Genomic DNA, 27,171 nt, shown 5'->3' with positions numbered 1-27,171 from the left:
CTATCAAGCACTTACATTTACAGGAAATCAGATACTCAAGAGGAAAGATTGCTACAAAAGCAGAATACTGGTAATTGTGCCTGTGTTTCCCTAAATATCATTGAAATATCATTCTTCCTCTGGTATCCAACTCCCCAGTCTCTCATTTTCAGGATTCAGTGGAATTTTCCATCTTTGAAATCTACATCCTGTGAAGATGCAGATTCCTGACACAAGGTTACACTCAAAGGACCAAGAGTCAGAGCTCTTTCTGTTTTTGTTTTTGATTCTGGAAAATAAGCTAAATTGGGTTTCAATCACAGGTCTTAACATAAACACATTACCAACTACTAAACTGAAGCTCTTCAATGACTTGCCCATCAGTTATCTCAATGATCTGCCACGATCTGCCACACATATACATGGGAAGGACATCAGTGAGTTGGGAAAAGAAGTGGAGATAATGGACACTGCTAGAGACCATAGATCCATGTATTCAACAGATTTTAGTTTCCAGTGTTTTAGTCTCTAAAGCCACTCTCATAACTCTGTAAACTCTTGAAACTTTTCCCAGTGTTTCAAATTATTTTAATATCTTTCAACAGAACCTTGAATTTTGTCACTTAATCCAATTAAAAAACAAGAGTATAATGGGACTATCAGAACTTCTTTCAAATTCTATTTTAATATGCCTTTCTAGAGAGCATCCCATACTCTATGTCCTGAATATCTGATTTGTGTTAATCAAACTGGTCATAACCCTCAAGGTTTTGATCTATTTTATATAAGCCTTATTTCTATTCAATGCAGTGATGTTCCTCCCCAGTATTGCCCCTCCCTTGGTTAGTTTCACTCTGATACGCTACTGCTGGGCTCACTTAGTAATCCCATTCTTACCCACTTCAGCTGATTTCCACAGTCACTCATACCTTGTTATGTCTTGTGGTAAACACATTCACTACACATTGATAATCAGGAGAAGCACTGAGTTTAGAATTGAGGAACCTCAGCTCAAATCGCATTGCTACCCTTTTCAAAACTCAGAAAATCCCTTTAATATCTATAATTCAGGTTCACCATAATGACCATCATTTGGCCAGCATATCAAACACATATTGAAGGATGAGTGGGTACATTGATTAGTCATTAAAATTTCTTAAAATTCTGAAATGTGCTGAGCTTTTGATTCACTCAATAGAAGAAAAGAGTATTCAATTGACAGAATAAAAATGAAAGAGCAAGAGAGCACAACAGAAAGTAAACATAAAAATTTAAGAAAATATTTTAATCATAGAAAAAGAAAAAAATTGTATAATGGAAACATTTCTTCATAAAACTAAATATAAATATTAGCCTAAAGGGAAATGTAACTCTTAAAAACAGAAATAATACATGGGTAGGGTATTGAAGGAAACCAAACTGGAAAATTGCAAAGTAGATATATCTCTATAGAGAGGGTTAATATATCTAATATAACATAGTCTACACAAAGGTATTCTTGACTTCAAGTAAAATAATTCCTTTACAGAATAGCCTGATCTTGTTTATGAAGAACACATGTGACCACAGCTCTGTGAGATTTTTCCTAAAACTCTATAACAGGCTGCTCAGATAAATAATGAATCAGAATTAACATACAACTGATTTTGCCTTTCTGAATTGATGATATAGATCCGTATCTTGATTCTAGTTCTGCACTGGCATTGACCTTTACAGTGGAGGAATACAATGGAGTTGTCAGTCAGGCAAGCTTACAGTCTAAGTGCAGGCCTGGCACTTATTAATTAAGGGAACATGGGACAAAGAGTCACCTTTTATTAATGATAGCTGCTTAATTAATAAGTAATAGGTTATAATAGCACAGTCACTTTCAAAGTCATCATGATGACTTTAATAAAGAAGTGTTAGGAAAAATTGTCTATCCCAGACTGAAACACTAAAAAAAAAAAAATCTTTATTCCTTTTATCATAATTTTCTAATCAGTTAGCATACTATCTTTTAAAATATATGAAATTTTACTTGTATAAAGGGTCATCTGTAGAATTTCCATCCACTATTAAAGAAGAGAAGAAAATGTTTATTTAATCAACAATAGAAAATATAAAGCATTAAAAGTGTACAACTGTCATTCATTGTTACAGAATATTCCTCTGGGCCCCTATATGGAGACTTTTCTATAATAGACACTAATCATATTTCTGACAGGCAATTAATGAATTAAGAATTCCTATGTCCATACTTTGTACTTTTCAAATGCTAGGAAGAACCATAGGATTTCTCCAAAATTTGATACCTAAAAGTAAACAGTTGGTCCCATGACTGTAATTTTAACTAAAATTTGCAAATGAACAGAAAGCAATATTATTAGCAGATTCTGGAACATAAAGTGTTAAATAATTTTTCTAGAATAATTGCAGTAGGAACAATTATCAGAGAATATTCTTATGTTGTTATGACACACAACACTGCAGGTAGAGGAAACACAACATATTAATTTGGAAATACTTTTCTTATTTATACAAAAAAAATAAGATTTCAGGGACCAAAATTAAATTATCATAAAATTTCTTTAGACAATATAATTTCAGATTATAAATTTCCTATAATTAGTTGGTTAAATAATCACAAATTCTATACCATTAAGAAAGTTAATAAGAACAATATGAATGTAACATACATATATATATATGTATATATATATATATATATATATATATATATATATATAGTGCTCCTGTGCCACAAGAACATTCTTATACCTATTTATTTATTTTCACACCAGGAATTGAACCCAAGGGAACTGAACCACTGAAAGATATCCCAGTCCTTTTTTTTTTTAACTTTTGAGGTAGTGTCTTGCTGAGTCACTTAGGGCCTCAATAAGTTGCTGAGGCTTTAAACTTGCAATCATCCTGCCTCATTCTCCTGAGCTGCCAAGATTACATAATTGCTGACACTGCACCCAGCATACTCTTATTTTTTGATATGAGCCATGAATACCAAGAAAAATTCACTTTCAGAACTCTCACCTGGGTTGATATTTTCAGAATTTTTAGGTTCTGCTTTCATATATTGAACAATTAATTCTTTATGACTATGTTTGAAAAATTAATAATTAGAATTTTAATATTGATATGAAAAGCAAAAACCATATTCAGTACATAAAAATGTTTTAGACCACATAATATCAGACTTTATAATATGCAGTTTAAATTTGTAAGCCCAGACATTTCGTTAACTTGACAATTATTTGTAAATTGTTCTATTTTGTTTTTGAGATGGGATTTCACAATGAAGTCTGGGCTGGTCTGGAATTTCTGAGTTCAAGCAATTCTCATGCAGTCTCCCAAATAGCTGGGGTGAACACACACGTGCCACTGCACCCATAAGCTTATATTAAAAAAAATGAAAGATGTAATGATCATGCATTGAGGGCAATAAAGTATATTAAATGATAATAGCTTGAACTAAGAAAAATGTCATGTTGCTGTAAAAAATAGCTCTTTTTTCTTGTACAATTAATTTCTCTTAAGATTAAGGACTTCTTCCAAAAATAAGGGTTGAACCCTAACTTAAAATAATGTTGTAACTTTTAGATCTAAGTGTGTATTACCATGGATACTCAGGCACTGGAATGAATAAGGGCATTTTGTAGTAAAATGTAATCATCACCAGACTGCAGAGCAACATAGCAGCAAGAGATTTAACAGAGACAAAAGCATTTTAAACAGCCTCTCCACTCTCCTTAGACTTTAAGAAAATCCTCAGGTCCTCAAGAAATTAAAGGATGGTGGAAGAGCTAATTTTCAGGGGAGAGTAAAAAGATTTTCTGTCCAACTGGGCATTTCAAGACCCAAATAGTTAATTAGAAAAATCAAAGTGTGACATTGTTTATACCCCATGGTCAGAAATTATACTTGGAATGACAGAGATAAGACTGGGAACCATGATGATAATATCTCTAAAACCCTAAGATACTGGTTAGTGATGCATTTCTGTGGTACGGCAATTCACTAACATGTATAAGGAGATGAGGGAAGAAAAGGAGAGGAGAGGAAAGAAAGGAACCCTGGAGAAAACTCACACTTATCACCACTTCTCATCTAGACTCTTGCAGGACTGCTGGCTGATGAACTGCTCTATTGTTTATTACATAGCTATACCATGAAATTTCACCTCATGTGTGAAATGCAATGCCTGTTATTATTTTGAGCCTCCGATCAAGTTTGATTAGTATTTTAATGTAAACACCCACTATGACCACTAGCAGCAGCATAAGCTAATGCCATCTGTTCAAAGTTATCCGCAGCAGAGACATCAATACCAGTCTGGAGAAGCAGCTCAGCCATGTGTTCTGATTTGTGTTCCAGAGCAAACATGAGGGCTGTTCTACAACAAGAGAGATCACTTCCACCTTAAGTATTTTAATAGAGTTATTTGAACAGCCTATTTATAATATTTTTCCAATTCAACATCTTACTTTACAGATACTAATAGGCATAAACATCTTGGGAGAGCAAATATTCAGTTTTGCAAATCACCTCAAAGTCTAAAAGAAAAAAAAAAAGTATTTTCCAAATGAAGGAGAAGTTAAGAAGTTACAAATTTTAAATGAGAAAACAGGAAGAAAGGGGTCACAGTCACATAAAACTAGCTTATGATAGAATTCACATCACAATCAGCTCTTCTGGGTCTTTTTCTAAGGGTAGTTTACCCAAACAATATCATCTTAAGTGTCTACTCCTATCTTATTCCATTGTTCTGTTTTTCTTCTTACCTTTCATTTCCCCTGCCAGCTCATATACTTTTCTTGGTTCAGCTGACAATGCTTCCAGAACTGTGAATAAGCCACCTCTGCCCCAGTGGCCAGTCATCTGACAGAAGAAAGAAAATTTTCATCTACAAAAGGTAAAGTGAAACCCACAATTTAGAGAAACAAAAGCCCACAAAAGAGGCTTGTAGAGGAATGATTTTTCAAAGGGAAGGAAAGCTATATCTGATCTCCTAGGAGAATCATAGTTGAATTCTCAAATATTTTCAGATTTTCTGAAACATATATCTGGTCTTTGGAACAGAAAGGTATCTAAAAAATGATTGTTATGAATGAGAAAAATCTCTGGTGGGTCTATAACTCTGGGGGAGGTGAATAAGAAAGGGTGGAGAGTGGAAGGAACATAACAGTGAGCAAGTGCTGTTAATATCATAGCATACAACTCCCATTTTACAGGACAGGAAGAGGAAAAGTTAAATGACTCATTCAAGTTTTTATAAACATAGTGGGTTAGCACCATGTATTTATACTCATTCATACCACAAATATTTGTTTACATGTATTACATGTCAAACATTATCTAGGTACTGGAGCTACTGCAGTGGACACATATACACATACACAATCCTCTTCTATTAAGCTTATTTTCTAATTCAAGGAGATAAACAAATATATATGTTAATTTATGAGAAGTTGATAAAGCTAAGTAGGGTAGAAAGAGGGCAAAGAGTAACAGAGGGGGCATGTAAACTGTTCTATATGAGATGATCAGGAAAGACCTTTCTGAGAGGCAGACATTTAAATAATGCTTGATGTGACTAGAGAAAATAAGGTTCCAGGCAGAGGATTCAGAACATGCAGAGGTTGTGAGGGGGAAACACAGTGAGTTTCTCAGAGAATGCATTTTTCTTCTAAAATGTAGCCTCATTTCACCATCTTAAAAAATTTATGCAGAGGATAAGACAGATATCATCCCATTAATATAGATTAGGAAGCTCATGCTTAGGGAAGTAGGTAACTCAATCATGTAAAACAAAGAGCCAAGAGTCAAATTCACATCTCCTGATTCTACAATTCTTGCTTTCTTGACCATATGACATTGCACTGGGACCAGCATCCTTAAGTCATGATTTAGACTCATCTTCTCCATTTCTTGGCACCATAAAGACTGAGGCATACTCCCTGTCCCACACCATTTCTTATACATCATGAGAGCATCCTCTGTCACTGCCTGAGGGTGTGTGACATCACCACTAACATACTTGATGGAGGTTGAGTCTGGGTCATCATAGCCCAATTAGAGAGCACTCTCATCTTCCCCATCCTCAAGGTCCTCAGACTCGCTTTCCTCAGAGGGCAAGCAGAAGGAGTGGTAATTGTTGGACTCCCACCAAGCCATCCTTTAACTCAACAGAGAGAAAAGAAAATTAACTTCTCCTTGGAGTACATTTTGCACTGCTATTCACAAAAAATAACTACCAAGTAAAATGTAATTAGAAACTCACCCTGATTGAAGTTTTGTCATGTCTATTTCCTGCCACTCCAACATATGACATGGCTCTGTTGGAGAAGAGGATCAAACACTTGACATGATTCTGTTGACCGTCCACCCTCTTGGGGGCCATAGGCGTGGCATGTCTCCATGTTTAGTTGCTTTTTATTATTGATAATCAATATATCATTAGAAACTTATTGGAAAACATTGAGGAGGTTTTACTGTATTGGGACACAAAATAGTGCACACTGAAAATTTAGCAGTAAATAGATAAATAGATAAATATATGAAAATAAACAATTGTAGCTGTGCTCAAGATTAAAGGAGACTGTGATTGCTATAGTATAATAATAGATGGATAAAGAGGCATTCCTCTGAGCTTGGGTGCGGTGTTTGACTTTTGTCACTTTCCTAGTTTTAATAGTTGATTCTGGAGATACTTTACATAATAAAAACCTTTAGGTTAGTCATAAATATAACTTGTGCTTTTCCTATGTTTAGTCTAATTCTTTGAGAATCAGAACAAGATTGTAGTCTGCCAATATATAAAATTAGAATAGACTAAATATTAACTATAAATTGATTTCTTTGCCCTTTAATAATAGTAAAAAATTTTCACTATTAAACACTGGAATTCATGGTGGGAGTGGATTTTCAGAAAATCTAGTGATGTGTTTGTTCTGAAGATTGAAGACTGGCAGATCATGGTGCCCTCAGTTTAGCTGGGATACAAGTTTGTTTCAGTTTATGTGGGAGACAGATTGTTTTAATCTAGCTGGAAAATAAGGTTGTTTTGGTCTGGATTGTCATACAGAGAGAATGTGTATTTTGAGAAGAAGCATAGATTGTACTTTTGAAGGTTTTTCTTATTTTAAACTAACCATAAAATGATATAATCATTACTAAAAAAAATCTATAAAAAGACTGGCAGAAAAATAAAGATTCAGATTCAGTCTCAGAACACTTGGTGACTCTGTGTGCTGTTTCTCCACTGTGCCAAAGCCTCCCATCCACCTAGGACCCCTGACCCTTGCTAGGGCTGGACCCTGGCAAAGATTTTTGCCAAGAGACAAATAAACAAGTTTTACTGTAAATTTGTAAATAAACAAGTTTTACTGATTAGCCTGTCTTCTGATTACACTTCAATAATGAGCATCCACCAAACGTCCCAGTTTTAAGAGCATGACTAAAAGGGACTGTTCAAATAAATGGTTCCTCATTGGCTACAATAAAACCTTTAAAATTTCTTGTTTCAATAGAAAGCATCTTCTCTGCTTTAGGCACTCAAGATTTCTCACTAAAGTAGACTAAATGTTAAAGCTGAATCTTTTAAAAAAGAGTTCTGTGGAGCTGGGTGTGGGGGTACAAACTTGTGATCCTAGCTACTCAGGAAGCTAAGGCAGGAGGATCACAAGTTGGAAGCCAGGTAAACAACTCAGTGAGACCCTGTTCTAAATAAAAAATAAAAAGGACTGGGGAAATAGATCAGTGGTAGAGTGTCCCTGGGTTCAAACACTAGTCCAAAAAAAAAAGTATTTTGTTACCAACAGGAACTAGCAGATTGATAGGTTTTTGAATTTTTAAGTGATTCTAGTGGAGGAGACCAAAATATCTATGTCACTGGAAATGACAATATTCTCTAGACATACTTTTTCTTATGTTCAGATTCTTCCTTTTCCCTATTATTTTCCTTTATAGTCTCTTTCTCTTGGCTGCTGCTTCTTGTCTTTTTTTTCTGTCTTTTCTCCATTTCTTCCGGGCTCAGAATCCTCTTTCTTTTGTTAGACTCCTCCAAGAGGCCTGGGATAAGAACCTATAGGAAGGACAAGATCCAAAGCCAGGAAGGTCAGGAACTTCCTGTTCCTCCATGAGTTTCATTCATCCCCAAAGCAGACTCTCTACAGAGACAACATGCTTAGGCTTTCACAAAATACTACATCCCTGTGTGGTGGACACTTGCAGCAAGATACTTCAATTTAGTGTTCATATTATTAATCTCATTGGCATGGTGGCCACTGAGTTCTAAGTTCAGCCAAAGTACTGGCATGGAGAGTACAGTCATTTTGATTCATTTTATGAGCAATAAGATAATTCAAAATAGATATTTTTTCCTTGATTGAAAGCATACACTGTAGGATACCATTTAAAGTTTAAACGATTTTAACATAAAACTTTCTATAAATGTACAATTTATTTTAATACAGAGTATTTTAGCATGATTATCTTAATGATAGATAACATTTAGAAAGTACATTTTAAGCACCAAACACTGTGAACATTACACATATCATTTGTGATTGCCATCTTCTTTTAATGAAACAGAATCATGATTATTGACAACAGGATATGGTATTTAGATTTAATATGTTGATATCCTTTTAGGGATGGTTTAGAAGAAGAACAGGGTTCCTTTTACCTACACTAAATTGTACAATATTCTCACCTTATTAATATTTTTTATGATAGATTTTTACATAGCTTTTATATTAGGATTCAGTTAATTTGTTACATTTCAAGAGACACTTATTTCTTAAATCATCCTAAGAGAACAAAAAAAAATGATTTTGGATCATCTTTGGTTCTTTTATAGAAAGAAAGTTTGGAAGAATTTATGATCTCACACAAATTAACAGCACTTAAACTGCCTTTATTTTGGAGTAACCGGCCCTCTTGACTTTTTTTTTTTTTTTCCAAAAGAATTTTTCTGAAGATTCACCAGTGGTTCAAAGGATTTTCTGTCTTCCTCACTGGGCTCTTTAGAATAATCTTTACCATCAAATAAATACATATTGTTCTCCAAGAATATAAAACACATAGTGAGAAATGTTAAAACATTGAAAAATAGGTTAATGCTATTCAAAGTAATAACTACGTGAATAAGAGAATAGCCCATACTCTAAATGGGTGAAGACAAGCTTGTGATAAAGGCATTTCATTTCCTGTTTCACCAATACTGATGAGTTTGGTTCTATACATGTTCACTTTTCAAAGGACAGAGCATTGGCTTAAACCCATTCGGTCCACCCTACATAATGTGGGAATCTCTGCTGAATCCCACTACACTGCTGAGTCTCAAATCATTTATTCATTCCACAAATATTCCCAGTGCAAATCTCACTCACTTTTAAGATCCCCTAATAAAATCTCAACATTTTTAGTCAAAACACACTTTTAATACTCAACTCTTTTTCCCTTTTTCTATAATATTAAAAGGAACAAGGGGCAAATCCGTGAGAAAATTTTTAAAAATCACAAAAAAATAATTCCTTAGACTTATAATATCCTCTGTACATCTCACAAAGAATCTTCATGTTTCTTACCTCAATCCTGGTACAACTAACCCCACTTATGAAAGAGGAAAATGAGATTCACATAGGGATTAAAGGGTCCCTCAATTCTCTCTGCTATAAAATGAACAAGGTACATTTTTCTGATTCTAAGATCAGTATGTTCTTTTCAGTAGATTAGTGCGTATAGAAAAGTAGAGAGAAAACAGGTTTGCAAATAATTATGGCAAAAAACACAAGGAAAATAGTATGATTTTTTCCTTAATTTTTGCAGTACTTGGGATTAAACCCAGGGACTCACAGTTGCTAGGTAAGAGCTCCACCACTGAGTGACACCACCAGCTGATATAGTACTCTTAAGTAGCACTTTATGCTATCAGAGCAATTTCACTTCTGTTACCACATTTGATTTTTGAAGCTGTGTAAAAGAGTAAAGAAGACATTAATAGCACTATTTTACAGATGAAGACACAAAGACCCAATTAGGTTGGGTGATCTGCCAAGATCAAGAATCAAGTGATAAACAACCAAGAACAGTAACCACAGGCAGGAAAGATAATGATTCAAAAGTGAAGTATATTTAATAACACATGTTACCAAATAATGTATGAGCATTATGAACTCAACTCTAAGTATGTTTTCCCTAGAGAGTATGAAAACAAAATATTTTCATTCTCAAGAGATCAATTTCTTCACACTTGTACCCAAATCTAACCAGCTGTAATACTAATAGGCATTTGCTACTTAAATCAGCAGGGGGCTTTCAGTGAGGCACTCTATCAACAAGTGGAAAAAATAAAGAGCTGAGATGTGTCAAATATGATCAACATATAAAGCATCAAACTGCATGAAATTCTCAATTTACCATGGAAATGTTCTTTTTAAAAAACTTTAGCATTAAAGGTAAAGCAACCTTACTTTTTACTTAAATTTGATTGGGCTGCTCTAATTACTATTCTGTAATGTTTATTTACATTATTTTTAATGATGCTCCATGTCTTTAGTCTGTTTCTAATAGGCAGCTGGAGCCCACAGGTCTAGACCCTGGCATCTGTATCCTGCCAGATGTACCATTTATCACAAAGAGAACCAAGACATGGTCATTGAAGACAACATTCCAGATTTTAATCAAACTGGTGAATTTTTTGGCAGTTAGATTGTCTGGAAAAATAACTTTTTTTAGGCAGGTGAAGATATACAATCATCTTTCTAAAAACAGTGCACTTTTGTTCTAGCAAATAAAGTTAATTAATATAGATGACTACAGAAAAGGGTGTAAACTTGATACTAAGGTCATCAAGTATAACCTAAAAATATGACTACACATATTTATTTTTTCTCTCACCTGAAACAGCTAATGACAATAAATGGATTACTAAAAAGATATATGAGGCAATAGTATGTTAAAATGTTTACAAACTCTTTTGAAAATGAAAACAGTTTAAGAAGAACTGTGGAACCAAAACACAGGTATCCAGCTGAGACTAACTAGAGAAATAGAAACCCTCTCAATACTCCAAAAGCATAGGACTCATGGTCTTTACAAGAGCACCATGATGTGGGGCAATCGAAGGGATCCACACACCAAATAATGGGAGCACCATGAGCTCTTAGATCCCTGTCTTTTCTATTTAAACAAATTTGCTGTAATGGTTTATCTTTCAAGGATGATAAGAGAGGACTCATCTAAGGATAAAATGAGTTGTCTAGTGATGCCTTCAAATCTGTGTGTCTGGAAAGACTCCCCCATTGCAAAAGATGACTTGCCAACTAGTGCTGCTGGCATGAGGCCCAAAGGCTGTCCACCTGCTCACAACAGATCTGTCAGCTTTGGGGCATTTCACCAGCACCCTGATCAGACAGTCACAGGACACCAGATGTTTCAGAAAAACTGCTAATAAGAACAAGGGATTCTTTTTGAAAAAATAAGAGGACGAAGGAGAAGCAAGTAGATGAAGGAGGAGAAGAAAATGGAGAAAAAGAGACAACATTTTTGAAAAGACATAATAAATAATCTCCCTAGGATATATTTTAAAAAGCTAAAATAAATATCCTCAGTGAGGATATTATATCCTTGAAATGAGAACAGGATACAAACAATAAGCAGAGAACAAGAAAGAGTTCTTGAATATAAATGTGATACTATTGTAAAAATTTTTAAAGATAAAACACAAGTCAAAAAAACAGTGTTCTGTAAAATAATGACAGTCACCTGAATTTTGAATTCTTCATATATCCTATAAAAATCACACCAATCAACAAGGATAATGAATCCACCCCTAATCTAAGCCCACTACAAAATTAGGAATCAGAAACTACTCTAAACTTCCATTTGCAGGTCAATAGAGAAATGAACATCCCAAACCAGCTGAGCCAGATCTGAAGTGCTCACTCTCTGGGTAGACAGACAGAGATTGCATAGGAGAAAGGACAGTGGGGTTCTAGTAGGGCCAGAGAGAGGAAATTTATTCTCCAAAATGAAAATCACACTCCAAATGGGAAAACAATGAGGATGGGTCTGAATCCTGTTAGATCACAGCAGTGCCTACTAAAGAATCAAAAGGGAAAGGCCAGAAAGTAAATGCAGTTAAAAATTTGAGGAAGAACTGCTTTTAGGTGAGAAAGAGGTAATTTAGAAAGGGAGGTATCCTTTGATAATTTTATGGCAAAGAGAAAGAAAGAAGCAAGTAGTAAAAATTTTGAGAATTACAAAACCAAAAGCCTTTCCCAGCCCACTCCCTACCAGTAAAGGAAGCACCACCTACTGAAACCATAGTGTTTCTCTGTATTGATTGGAGAAGGAACTCTTTTTTGGGGAGTTGGGGGTCCTGGGATTGAACTCAGGGGCACTTAACCTCTGAGTCAGATCCCCAGGCCTATTTTGTATTTTATTTAGAGACAGGGTCTCACTGAGTAGCTTAGTGCTTTGCTTTTGCTGAGGCTGGCTTCGAACTCAGGATCCTCCAGCCTCTGTCTTCTGAGACACTGGGATTAAAGACATGCACCACCATGCTCAGCTAGAAGGAACTCTTGAATTAAGAAGCTCAGTAAGAACCCTCTTACTCCAGGCCATATTGACTCCCTATTGCTGTTGATACAGGAAAACAGTCATTTTAAAAATTATGCGATATTAGGGAGCATGATACAAAGCCATTATGTGAAAAGAAAAGACAAAAACAAAACCCTAAAATCCCTTCAAATCCAAATTTCAAAAATTTCAGAATGCAAAAGCATAAAAAGATAAATATTGGGGCTAGGGCTATAGCTTAGTAGCCAAGCATTTGCCTAGCATGTGTGAGGCATTGGGTTTGATCCTTAGCACTGCGTTAAAAAAGTAAATAAACAAAATAAAGGCATGCTGTCCATCTACAACTATGAAAAATGCTTTAAAAATACATATTTTAACCAAATTTGAAGAAAAAAGAGAAAGGAAGACAAAATGATCTACATCTCATGGGTCTTATGAAGGTTAAATGGAAAAAGATATAAAGCACATGACATAGTTGGCAGTGCTCTTGATGAACCCACAATAAATGCCTATAAATATTAGCTACAATTAAAAAATATACTATCAAGAAGAGAAATCACTTTGCATAGCATCATAAAAAAGACAGCATGCTTCTCCAATAAACACCAGATAAGATGTCTGCATCAAGAGAGAAAAGCTACAAACTGAACCCTTGATGACAGGACCATAAACATTAATATCATGACTTGAATTCAAAGTTCAGCCACATGGGAACAGCCAGATATATTTTCAATTTCTTGGATCAAGAAACCTAAAGACTGTGCTCAAGATGACAATAGGGTTGGGTAGGAAAAAGAGGTCCCAGGGAGTAGGATACAGGACTTCCTATAGAGATGCCCTAGCTTGAGGTGACTGTGCCATTTGCTCACCCTAACCCCCAACTTCCTTCCTTCCTCCTGCTCTCTGCTCCCTCCTCCAGCTGCAGGCAAGGCACCAGAGACCTACTGGCCATTTTTTGTCTCTCTCAGGGTGGACTTCAGGTCTATCTCATCCATGATGCTCCCCTTAGAAGACAGCCATTTATCCAAGCCAAATTTGAGTATTTCACTCAACTTGAATGGAGAAAACAAAAAATCCAGTTAGTTCTCATGAAAACAAAGATCAGGATGTGGTGATCTGCTGAACATCTTAGTGACACCAAGCACGTTCCTTCCCTTGTGAACTTTCTTCTCTCCCATGGCAGATGATTTCAACGAGGCTATTGTGGGGTTAGATGAGGAATTAGCAGAAAGATGATAAACAATAACCAGAGCTATTGATTTTGATAATTATCTATAACTGCAAGAAAAAATTATTAGCCACCAATTTCTTTTATTTTGGGGGGGGGATGGTAAGAATAAAATGATATCCAGCATCTTCTATAGCACCTCTCACCAGCAATTTTTTACAGGTACTTCCAGCAGTCCTGAGATAAGTCAGAGACCTTGTTAGCTACCTTCCTACCTCTCCCACTGTCAAACTTCTTAGAAAGAGAAGATGCCACCCAGTACCTCACTTCACAATAAGCTGACTCCTTTCCTTTGCCAAGTTGCTTTCCTACCTCACTACTTTATGGAACACACCTTGGAAAAACAATAACAATCCTGATCACCAAGGCCCAAAGGCCCTATCTTAATTTCAATCTCCCTGAATAGTCCTGTGCACTCCCTATCCTGCCCTTTCCTCTCACTCCTCTCTAGGGGATACTCTGTCTATTTCCTAAGGCTACAGGAACCACACAGAAAGCTTAGATAGTATTACCTGGCTTTAACTTGCTACTTCCAACTTTACACCTCCCTAAGCACTATCACTTAAGATTTCTAAACAATTAGGATCCACGTGATGGGCCCTAATTTGCATTTTGCCATTTTGGTTTTGGTTAGTTATCTCTAGATTGTCTATTTTGTAACTTGGAAACTTAAAGGTATTCTGTAGCTTAAAAACACTTGAGATAAAAACTAAGAAAGAACATACCTGGATATATTTATATTTAGCCTTAGTATGTATGTGTGTGTGTGTGTATACACACACACAGAGACATATACATAAATACGTATATAGATTACTTACATTAATATATATACATATATATTTATATATTTAAATGTAAAATATAAAAATACATATAGATAAACCAAGGCAAACGGCTTTGGCATTTAGTAACCAAAATAGAAGAACGCCAAGTATTTATGATGAAGCTCAGTTCATACTGGGATCCTCCCTTCCACTTCCTTGGACTTAAATCTCCTGGCTTCCCTTGCTACTGAGCACTCACAATGTGTTTTTTAGGACCTACTTTTTTTCAAAAATGAAAAACAGTATATTAGAGTAATTAAGAGCATGTATTTGGAAGTTACAGAGTCCTTGGATTAGAGAGGCTCTGAATGATGTTTGGAAAATTTCTTAAAAATTTTTATTTATTTATTTATTTTTTATTGTAAACAAATTTGAATACATGTTGTTTCTCTGTACATGGTGTAAGGGCATACCAATTGTGTAATCATAAGTTTACATAGGGTAATGTTGTTTCATTCATTCTGTTATATTTTCCCTTCCCCCACCCCTCCTACCCCTCTTTTCCCTCTATACAGTACTTACTCCATTCTTGCCCCCCTCTGTAACCCTAAATCTAACCCTAACACTAACCCGTCCCACCCCCCCATTATGTGTCATCATCAACTTATTAGCTTTATCATTCATCCTTTGGTTTTTTGAGATTGGCTTATCTCACTTAGCATGATACTCTCCAATTTCATCCATTTGCCTGTAAGTGCCATAATTTTATCATTCTTTATGGCTGAGTAATATTCCATTGTGTGTATATACCACAGTTTAGTTATCCATTCATCAATTGAAGGATATCTAGGTTGGTTCCACAATCTGGCTATTGCGAATTGAGCAGCTATGAACATTGATGTGGCTGTATCTCTGTAATATGCTGATTTTAAGACCTTTGGGTATAGGCCAAGGAGCGGGATAGCTGGGTCAAATGATGGGTCCATTCCAAGTTTTCTAAGGAATCTCCACACTGCTTTCCAGAGAGGCTGCAGTAATTTGCAGCCCCACCAGCAATGTAGGAGTGTACCTTTCTCCCCATATTCTCGCCAACACCTATTGTTGCTTGTATTCTTGATAATCGCCATTCTATTTGGGGTGAGATGGAATTTTAGGGTAGTTTTGATTTGAATTTCTCTTATTACTAGAGATGTTGAACATTTTTCCATATGTTTGTTGATTGCTTGTAGTTCTTCTTCTGTGAAGTGTCTATTCATTTCCTTAGCACATTTGTCGACTGGATTATTTGCATTCTTGGTGTAGAGTTTTTTGAGTTCTTTATAGATTCTGGAGATTAGTGCTCTATCTGAAGTATGATTGGCAAAGATTTTCTCTCACTCTGTAGGCTCTTTCTTCACATTGCTGATAGTTTCCTTTGCTGAGAGAAAGCTTTTTAGTTTGAATCTATCCCAGTTTTTGATTCTTGCTTTTATTTCTTGTGCTATGGGAGTCCTTTTGAGGAAGTCTGATCCTAAGCCATCAAGTTGAAGGTTTGTACCTACTTTTTCTTCTATAAGATTCAGGGTCTCTGGTCTGATTCCAAGGTCCTTGATCCATTTTGAGTTGAGTTTTGTGCAGGGTGAGAGATAGGGGTTTAATTTTATTCTGTTGCATATGGTTTTCCAGTTTTCCCAGCACCATTTGTTGAAGAGGCTATCTTTTCTCCATTGCATATTTTTGGCCCCTTTGTCTAGTATGAGAAAATTGTATTTATTTGGGTTTGTGTCCATGTCCTCTATTCTGTACCATTGATCTACCTTTCTATTTTGGTACCAATACCATACCGTTTTTGTTACTATTGCTTTGTAGTAGAGTTGAAGATCTGGTATTGCAATACCCCCTGCTTCACTCTTTCTGCTAAGGATTGCTTTAGGTATTCTGGATTTCTTATTCTTCCAGATCAATTTCATAATTGCTTGCTCTATTTCTGCAAGCTACATCATTGGGATTTTGATAGGAATTGCATTGAATTTGTATAGCACTTTAGGTAGTATGGCCATTTTGACAATATTAATTCTTCCTATCCAAGAACATGGGAGATATTTCCATCTACTAAGGTTTTCTTTAATTTCTTTCTTTAGTGTTCTGTAGTTCTCATTGTAGAGGTCTTTCACCTCTTTTGTGAGATTGATTCCCAAGTATTTTATTTTTTTCAAGGCTATTGTGAATGGGGTAGTTTTCCTAATTTTTCTTTCCAAAGATTCATCACTTATGTATAAAAATGCAGTAGATTTATGTGCATTGATCTTATGTCCCACTACTTTACTGAATTCACTGCTCATCTTCATTCTCTAAACAGTAGAAAAAATAGGGATAGTGGGAACATTCGTTAACATTGTAAAGACCATCTATGCTAAGCCCATGGCTAATATCATTCTAAATGGTGAAAAACTGAAAGCATTCCCCCTAAAAACTGGAACAAGGCAGGGATGCCATCTTTCACCACTTCTATTCAATATCATCCTTGAAACTCTAGCCAGAGCAATTAGACAGACCAAAGAAATTAAAGGGATACAAATAGGAAAAGAACTCAAACTATCCCTATTTGCTGATGATATGATTATATACTTAGAGGAACCAGGAAATTCCACCAGAAAACGTTTAAAATTTTAAAGACATTGTCTATGTCATTTTTCTGTTACTCTTCATAGAACAACTGGAAAATGTGCACTTCAGGCAATGCTTAGCACACAGTAAGCATTCATTAAATGTTCACTATATCTATATCTGTCCCTCTCTTTCTGTTGTATTCTCCTTGCAGTATAAAGAACCTGCTTTCCTTTTTGAGAACTTCTCAACTCTACACTGCTTAGATTTACCAAACAAGAACCATGTCTTTTACTACTACATTCTTTAATAATTAAAAAACTGCCCTGCTTTCTTCTGAGACAAGGCAGTGAGTTATTACCCTTGTCCTTGGAAACCATAAATAACTCATTGTCTCGATGGGGAGGAAAAAAAAAATCATACAGAACCAGCATGAGAATATTTTTGCCCCTGGCCTGGGCATGAAGTCCCACCAAGGTCCTCTCCAACAGTCAGTAGTCTACATTGGCCCACAGCAGGAAGTTGTACCTGTGCACTTCACAATGGTGTTCTGGTGGACCACATCACAGGGAGACCCCTAATTGAATTCCTGGTGTTCCCTCCACTGGGGAAGAGTTTGAGCATCTGAGACCTCATCTCCTCTAACTCCCAATATGTTCACCTTCACTACAGCCACAATGAACTCATCTCTCAAGTTTCTGTAAAGAAATGTATTTAGACATCTACAGTATATACCTACCTCTCTCTCAAGCTTTCACCTTACATTTGTAATTGCCTCTTCAATAGTGTAAAAACAAAATGCACAGCTGCCCTACCACCATGACAGATGAGTATGCAGAACACTAAAAATATAGAAAAGGCCAGACTACACAGTTACTCCCTACGGTAAACAAAAACCAAGCAAACAAACAAAACCTAGGGTTCTTCTTTCAGGTTCTAGTACCCAAAAAACTGAACTTTTCATGCATGTCAATGACTCCCTAAAAAAATAGCACTTATCCCTGTCTGCAATGCTGATGTGCAAAGATACAGGTGTGTGTGAGAGAAAACTGCTATTTTTTAATCCATGCTTGGGCTAATTGTAAATTTGATAATTCTGCTTATAATACTGTGTAATTTTTCCCCTTTTGCATACCTCTTGAATTTTTTGATAACTGGTCTTTTAAAGTCTGATTTTTCTTTTTCTTGTGAACTTTTCTAAATGAAATCCCTTCCTTTTCTGAGTCTCCCTCTAATGATAATTTACATTGATTTTTACTACAAACACTGTTGACTAAAGCCTACATTATTTTCACCTTCCTAACACTTTACCACCTATCTTCCTAATTTCTATTTTCATCATTCAGGCTTAAAGCTTTAAAGTCATCTTTGAATTTGCTATCTTTCTTCTCACTTTCTGCCTAAAAAAAAAAAAAAATAGTCAACTCCTCTCATTTCTCCTCTGCTATGTTTCCTACAGCAGATCTTCCCATAACTACTGCCCTTGTCAGCCATTTCTTACTCACTTCATGCCTGAACCATTCCAGAATCCTAGGGGTTGATCTCTGTGTATCTAATTCCTCAAAAGGACCTAGGGTACATGATAATATGGGTTCTAATTTTAGCTCAAAAGCTGCTACTATGGAATAACTCTAAGCCTTTTTCCAAAAGAGAGCTCTCTCCAGAATCTTCCAAGTCAGCATTTGACTCCTATCTAATTTTTGTTTCCTCAAGAAAATTAACTCTGGTCTTTCACCAATATATCCTGTGGTATAATTTTGAATTCCCAGTCTTGTTCATCCTCCTCTGGGTATAGAATGAGTACTATAAGTCACTGCACAAAGGGTCTGGGATTAAAGAGGAGGTATGGAATTAATAATTACTGATTACATCAAGTTCTTCTTTAAAAACCAACAGCAACCAAAAAAAAAAAATCCCAAACAAACAAATTCTCTCTGAGATAACTAGTGGCATACTCATTTTTAGAAACCCAAAGAGATTATATCCATGATGTTAAGTTACCTGCTCAAAGTCATACATCCAGTAAGTGATAAGGCATAAACCTGAATCCAATTTGACTGTTTAAAGCCCATTCTATTTATTCTACTTTTCTCTGTCTTTAAGTGCCACACTCATTTAGCTTTTATGGCACCTTGCATGTAGTAGGTACTGAGTGGGTATGAATAAGGCTAACAAACTAATATGTAACTGGAGACAAAGTGTGGTTAATGCTGGCACTTTTTATTTGCATTCACATCCACAGAGAGTACTGATTATAAATCATGGAACTTTAAATAAAAGAACAACATATTTTACCTGGAGATCAGCATCAGCCAAAGGTTTCTAGGCTCCAAGAGTAAAATTGCCTTCTATGATCATGTTGGTGAGCTGCAGTTTGGAGGCTGCTTTCCTATAAACTAATTCTTCCACAGTGTCTCGACCAATCAGTCAAATGACTTTCACAGCTCTGTATGTAAGTCAAGTGAGAGCAGTGTGCTATGAGTCTGCAAAGCTGGGGGAAAAAGCTTGCCAGAAACATACACCAAAAAGGAAGTAGAACCAAAGACTATATTAAGAAAACAATTCAAAGTACATTGCTCATTTGGACCTGAGCATTTGTTAGAGAGATGTTGCCTCAACTTCTCACTGAATCTTTTCCAAAAGAGTCAGGGAAAGAATGATGAAGGGACCACAATTGGGACTTCATTTATAACCAAGGACAATCCTTGGCAGGCATGTTATCTTGAGGTCAAAGGGTAGTTCCACAACCTCTTAACCCCATTTTTTTTTCCTTTTCATGGTACTGGGAAGCAAATCCAGGGGAGCATTACCAATGAGTTATATCCCTAGCATTTTATAAAAAATGTTTTATTTTATTTATTTACTTAAATTTTTTTAGATATTGATGGACCTTTATTTTATTCATTTATTTATATGCAGTGCTAAGAATTCAACCCACTGCCTCACACATGCTAGGCAAGTGCTCTACCAGTGAGCCACAACCCCAGCCCCAAAATATTTTATTTTGACAGGATTTTAGTAAGTTACCAAGGCTGGCCTTGAACTTGTGATCCTCCTGCCTCAGTCTCCCAAGTTGCTGTGATTACAGGTATGTGCCACCATACCAGCTTTAGCTCCATTTTTAAACTGAGTTAGGTTCTAACTAAAGCCTAAAAGTTTCTTCTAATCATTTTGTAATTTAACTGTTCTTTCTAACAAAGTGAGACTGAATTGATCATGTGACCCACTGAACATGACTCTGCAAGTCAGTGCCAAAATGGGGTTAAAACCCAGTAGTTCTCAACTCCCAGTATGACACTGTTGTCAAGACTACATTCTTTACCTTCATCCCCAATCCAGAACTACAAGCCAACAGAGCAGGAAAATGAAGATATTTAACTCACTCATTTGTTCTGGCCAATTTGGTGAGCTCTGGCAGCTGCTTGTAAGCCATTTGGAGGATTAAAATCACTGTCAACAAAAATAACGGTATCTGCTGCTGTTAAGTTCATGCCAATTCCACCTGAAAACCATGCAAAAAAGAAGCATGATCAGCAACATACAAATAAGGAACTGGAAAACAGACACAAGGCTAGACTGGGTCATATTGAACACCTGAAATCAGTCCAACTGAGTGGTTTCCCCCTTCAGCTTGACATCTCTGCCCCCAACTCGAGAGCCCTGGAGTGGTCAAATGTGCCACCTCATCTTATGTTGCCTGACCCAGAAAAATTTAATTATCAAATATAATAGAATGAGAGGTAAGGGGCAGAAAAGGATGCTTAATTTAATGCTCTGAAGCCATGTTTGAAAACCTTGATTGGATTTTGCTTAGAGAAATCTGTGAATAAAGACACATACTCTTTCAGAAAACAGCTCCAAAAATGAGAGGTCTGGGGGCTGTCGTTGTGGCTCAGTGACAGAGTGCTCACCTAACATGTGTGAGGCACTGGGATCAATCCTCAGCACCACATGAAAATAAACAAAATAAAGATATTGTCTGTTATGGTTTATATGTGGTGTCCCCCAAAACCTCACATGTGAGACAATGCAAGGTTTGGAGGAGAAATGATTGGGTTATAGCTTTGGCCTAAAAAGTGAATAAAACCCTAATGAGATTAACTGAATGGTAATTAGAGGCAGGTGCAATGTGGCTGAAGTAACTGGTTCATTGGAGGCATAGATATGGGGTATATAGTCGATATATAGAGAGTGGAGTCTCCTTCTGCTTCCTGATCATGATGTGAGTTGCTTCCCTCTGCCATACTCTCTCATGATATTCAGCCTCACCTTGAGCCCCAAGGAATGAAGCCAGTCTTCTATGGACTAAGACCTCTGAAACCATGAGCCCTCAAATAAACTTTTTTCCTCTACAGTTGTTAGGGTCATGTCTTTTAGTCACATTGTCAAAAAAACTGAATAATACAGTGTCCATCTACAACTAAAATATGTAAGTAAAAAAAGGAGAGGTCTGCAATGCACATTAAGAAAAGCACATAAACACACTTGCAATGTACAAGATAGGAAGATTCTTACACTAGATAATGAGAAGAGGGGATGATACATGCCTCTGACTAGAGAACACTTGAATGCATCTTCCTGAATTGGTTTCCACATTAATAAAAGACAATGTCATAAAATCAGTTCAAGACAAGAACACTCAATGCAACAACTTTCTGTTCTTTATTCAGTGGTGCAGAAAAAGGGTCAAGGAAGTACCTTGGGTTACAGGAATTTAGACTACTATGAAGGCAAATTACAGGATTATCTTTGATTAATGTGAAAACTAGTACAGAACAGACTCATTCTTCCCAGGATTGTTACAGCTCATTGCTGAAACAAGCCTAAAAGGACTTGTTCCAAGAGTTGAATGAAGGGTTCATTTTCATAAGGACTACTGACTCCCAGCTGAATCTCAAGACAAGTCAGGAAGGAACATTCTCAAAGCCTTCATATAAAATTAAAGTTGGGTTAAAGAAATAATAATGACTGATTACTGAGAGATGCTAAATTATATCCAATAATGACAGTTATACTTCTACATTACTATTGACCAACCATTGTTCAAAAAGGTTTACATAAATTAACTCTTTTAATCCTCACAACCCTGCATTCTTGCTGGTATAATTCTCATTTTGCAGTTGCTGAAATGGAAACACAGCTAGATTAAGGGACTTATTTGAAGTTGCACCACTAGAAGATGAAAGAGTCAGGGCTCCATCCAATATTCCAGAATCTGTGGTAATTACTCCTGGGTTTGAGACAGGGATCTGCTGTGTTGCCCTCACTGGCCTTGAACTCTGGTCTCGCACCATCCTTCTGCCTCAGCCTCCTGAGTAACTGGGACTGTAGGCATGCACTACTGCACCTGGCTCCAGAAACACTTTATCCACTCTATCCTACTACTATCTAAGCAATCACTTCATTTAAAAATGTGTTCAATAAAAATTATCTTCCTCTTCAGTTGAAGTTGGCTAGTGCAGCCCTTCTTTACTAGGGAATATTTTAAGCTGTATTTAGTTATTTGGAACATAGTGATAAGCTATCACTGCCATCTGCTGGCAATATGTAGTAATAACCTCACCTCTTGAAAGTTGGAAGGAAACCCATTAAATGAAAATGCTGCAGAACTATAGAAAAAATGTGATAGCAATTATGACAATCATTGTTTGGAAAGGTTAGCATCCAGTACTGCTTCAGATCCTAGATAATCTACTCAGGCCTCCAGGGAGATTAATGGAAAAGCAGAGGTTTCTTTCTAACTTTAGATGATTCAAACATCTGCTCTCTAAATATGAAAAAGAAAATCATTAAAACACAAATGGAATTCCTCTCCCAACCTGACAATGCATTTGACCACATCCTTCAAGTTTTCCCTAAGACTAATCATGAGACAACTGAATGAATGTCTCTGATGCAGGGTGTGGCATACGACCTTGGAAGAGACTGAGGCCAAATGAGTCTGATTATATCTTATTATTGAGTTTATTAGACAGATAAGATATGCTGGAGAAATAATCTTCTTATACTCAAGGATTATATCTAACACTACTTTTATATACCCATATCATGAAAAGCACTTAATAAATGCTTTCTATATAAGTCTGAACACTTTTCATAAAGGTATTAATCTCTCTTTCATCAAGGACACATGTTCTTTTTGTATTTCTATATGTATTCCATACAAATTGAGGTTTATAAAAAATAGGATAATGAGACTTAGATTATGAATTCAAAATTAATTTAAGGTCTTTTTGATTCAGTATGTAAGGATAATTCCATCTCCCAAAACTGATTTCAAATTATTTATAGTGTATGAGAGCACTCCATAACTGACAAAGCACCACAGATGTCATATGATATTTATGGTTTAAGTCATATGGAAAATGCCATAATAATTACAAATAACTGGCAGTTTTACTATGATCACATTTTAAATAACAAAATGTTCGTTAAACTTTCAACACTATCCCAGGGGTACTTGCAGAGGAGGGGCAACTAGCAAAGAGATTATCTTATTTTCCAAATTCATGGCTGGGAAGGAGAGCTGCCTCCACTGAACATAAATAAAACTTCCTCAAAATTACAAAAAAAAAAAAAAAATCCAGGATATTCCCAGGTCAGAGGTCAAAGCATATCAGAATTACTTTCCAAAAAGCTCAGGTTCCACCCTCACTTCTTTCTGACATACCGACTTAGATGTCACAAAAACAGCTCCAAAGTAGAAGTCCAGTACTATGCTATGTCAACTGCCTTGATTTATTATACTCCTTTGTAATAACCTTACCTTTCAGATAACTATGAAAAAATGTACCAATTGTTGAGATGTAAGAGTACTATACCACTCTTACTTTGTCTGCTTTCATCAATACCTATGTGGCTTACGTGCCCTGGTATTCAGGAGAAAAATAAAACTGGTCTGCTGTCCAAAGTTCTTTATAGCCAGGTGTCTCTCTTCTCTTCTCACAGAACCATCCACATGCTCATAGCTGTAGCCTTTACATAGAGAAGGACAACAACAAAAAAACAGATCTTAACTCTTTTCAAGGACTCTTCAGAAAATAAAAAAAATCAAGTCATTCCTAAACCAAATGCATATATTGTCCTTTCCATATCCAGGCATGACCCTACTTTAAATAAATCCCATGGGAAAAATATAAATTTAGGGGATAATACATCACTTTACAAAAAAAACTCACCATAACACTTTATTCTGGGTTTTTAAAACACATGCAGTCAAAGTTTTGACACTTAAAACAGAGTTAACATTGAGTTTTGACTATTCCTAGACAACCCTAAATATCCACCCTCTATAGCAGTTTCTACTTGCTGAGATACAATCCTTACTTAGGCAAGCAGTAAGACAAAGACTTAGGAGCCTGATTACCCAGCATCTGCTTTTCAATGAAGCTGTCGGGCTCTCCACTTACCACCATGCATCAGGTCAGGAAGGGGAAGTATAAACTCATCATGTTTTGACAGTGGAGATTCCTCAATATGCCAATGGCATTTCTGCAAGTATCCAGGTTACTGCAGTACTTGGAGGGCATCAAGTGGATCTGAGAGACCACTCTGAACTAAATTTTAAAACTCTTAGTTCTGCAGCTGATAATCTACCAAAGGCTCAAAAATCATCCACTGTTTAAGCTTTTTCCCATTATCCCACATCAATTTTATTACATATAATACAGAGTTCTCAGGTAATTGCCTACATTCCATATTGTCCATAGAAATTATTGGTCTTACATTCCCCTGCTTGATTTGTGGGATCTCTATACTATCAATATTCATTTTCTTACTAATCCTGAATAAGTACACAAGTGTTGAGCTGAATGTTGCAAGACACTGAAAGTTTTTGTCACTGAAACTTGACTTATCATACATTTTTGAAGATACTCAATATTTTTACAACTGCTTCACATAGTGCTGTCCCCTCTCCTCATCTTCTTTCGGTTCTGAATAATGTTTTTGAACCTTTTTTCTATGTAACATTCCCACACCCCTTATTAGTCTTCATGGACCTATTTGATCATTAAATCTAAAAAAATGCTTCAGTAATGTGGTGGCCCAGGGGAGTCACCTCTGTAATCCATATAGCCTTGGAGAATATCCAACATCTGGGTCATTCGGGAGAAAAATAAAACCCAATGGTCCCTGGCAAGGAAAAGAAAAGGAGAAACTCTAGTATTTAGGATGAGTTACCCTCACACAAAATTTATCAAGGAATACCATTTTATAAATAAGTCAAATGCTAAAGTAGAAATATAAATGTCACATAACTTTCTCAGAAACACTACATAATTAACACGAGAATACAACGTGCCTCCACATGTAGCTGCATCCTTCAGAGCAGTTTTAAAACTACAGTGGAGATATTCTCAGGGCAAGTGTCAATTCACCAGGAACTATGGAAGCCCTAGAGCAAACAAGGTCCCTATTTCTGGAATGTCACTTCACTCAAAAATAAATAAATAAATTTTCATGTTAATAGTGAAATAAATAAACACATGAAGAGTAAAGGGCAAGATTTGCTTATGTGTGTATCCCTTCCCCAAGATCCTAAAGAGCTGTGGTCAGCTATCTACTGCTATTCCCCACTTGGGGTTGTAAGTCATTATCATCTAGAAAAGTCTGAGAAGCATCACTTTAGAGAAGTAATCCCCGATGATACATGAGGAAACTTACATATAGATAGTGAAGAGAGGAAAGAATTCAAAATAATGCATTAAGAACAAAATCAAGCTGAGAGCTCTTTGTTATCAGATATTGTTTTAAAATTTGCCTAAGCAAAGAAGTACAGTGTTGACAAAACAATATTCTTTTTAAGAAAATGAACTTAATTTAATCTTACCACAAAGATAAGACCAAGAGTTAGGGAGAACTCCTGTCAGATTCTAGCCCAAATTTTGGGTTAAGTATTGAGCTTGAAGGTGAGTACCTCAATTTGTATCTCATCTCTGACATTTGCTAACTATTTGACTTTGGACAAGACCTTTCTGGGTCTGTGACATAAAAAATCTTGGATGAAAAGTATTTATAGGCTCTTCTCCATCTCTAACACACTCATAGTAGATATGCCAAAGAAAATTAAGCACAGTAATACATGCAATTATTTAACTTGCAAAAGATTGGAAAATTTTGCCAAATATGAAGTTTTAGGTTAGTTCAGGCCACACCTGGGGCAGTCATCCTAAAGGGACAATTTTGAAATTCTGGTCTTCTGATGCCCAGCTCACATTTCTGGGAAAGATTATTCCAAGTACCCCTTGAGTTTAAATCAAACCTCACAGGTTGAGAAGATTGAATGCTTGCTGATCCTTTATTATGTGTCAATTCAACACAAGGTTCCAGCAGGCAATTATAAAAGAAATGCTCAATGCTGACGGTGTCCTTGTGGCTCTAAACAATATAGCTGGACTGATGAGGTGAACATACACTGATCAGCCAGGAAGGAGATTAAGGTAGGGCTTGCCAAGTGCTGGAGTCGGATCCTAAATGCTATAAGAATTCAGGAAAGAAAGGATAATGATGGGGAAAAGTGGGGAGGGTTGAGGTGGAATGGGGTGGGTATATAATTTCAGAGAAAGTAGACCCTGAATTAGAGTGTTGTAAAAGAGGAAAACTTGAATCAGTCTCATGAAATAGGTAAGTTCCTCATTAATTAGGTTTTAACCAGTCACCAGCTCAGAGCAGTACATATGCCTATATCTGGTGTGCAGGAAGTCCAGCATCTTATCCAGCAGACAAAATTTCCCACTAGCCTCAATTAGATGGTCTCCAACTTCAAAAGGCTCTGGCTCTACACCTGGAAAAGAAAGGGCCATTCCCAATCATGTGCCCTGACTCAGGGCAAAGTTCTTGAATAGGAAAGTCAATTGTTAGGCAACAGCAAGAGAACCCTTGTTCCTTTTAATCAATTATGTCCCTTAGTCACATCTATTTGAGGCATTTTATAACTATTTGCTTACATCACTATCTCAGTGCAGCTTACCACAAATTGCAGAGCCTGGCACATCCAAAAAGTCTAATAAATACTTGCCTAGGAATAAA

The 27,171-nt window shown here is 36.2% G+C and overlaps 1 pseudogene across 1 annotated transcript; it reads right to left on the bottom strand.

Moving 5' to 3' along the window:
• Positions 1 to 1,995: 1,995 nt before the first annotated feature.
• On the bottom strand, positions 1,996 to 26,945 carry LOC306652664 (chromodomain-helicase-DNA-binding protein 1-like; annotated as a pseudogene). The gene is made up of 11 exons: positions 26,818 to 26,945; positions 25,202 to 25,275; positions 24,007 to 24,117; positions 20,530 to 20,644; positions 19,438 to 19,588; positions 13,431 to 13,613; positions 8,887 to 9,040; positions 7,896 to 8,059; positions 5,957 to 6,151; positions 4,236 to 4,369; positions 1,996 to 2,033 (listed from the first exon to the last, which is right to left on the bottom strand). The product of its transcript is annotated as a chromodomain-helicase-DNA-binding protein 1-like (transcript).
• Between the last annotated feature and the right edge of the window lie 226 nt (positions 26,946 to 27,171).

The sequence above is a fragment of the Sciurus vulgaris genome (genome assembly GCF_902686455.1).
Source record: "Sciurus vulgaris genome assembly, contig: HiC_scaffold_427_arrow_ctg1, whole genome shotgun sequence".
Taxonomy (NCBI): Eukaryota; Metazoa; Chordata; class Mammalia; order Rodentia; family Sciuridae; genus Sciurus; species Sciurus vulgaris.
This window is presented reverse-complemented; position numbering and strand designations above follow the sequence as displayed.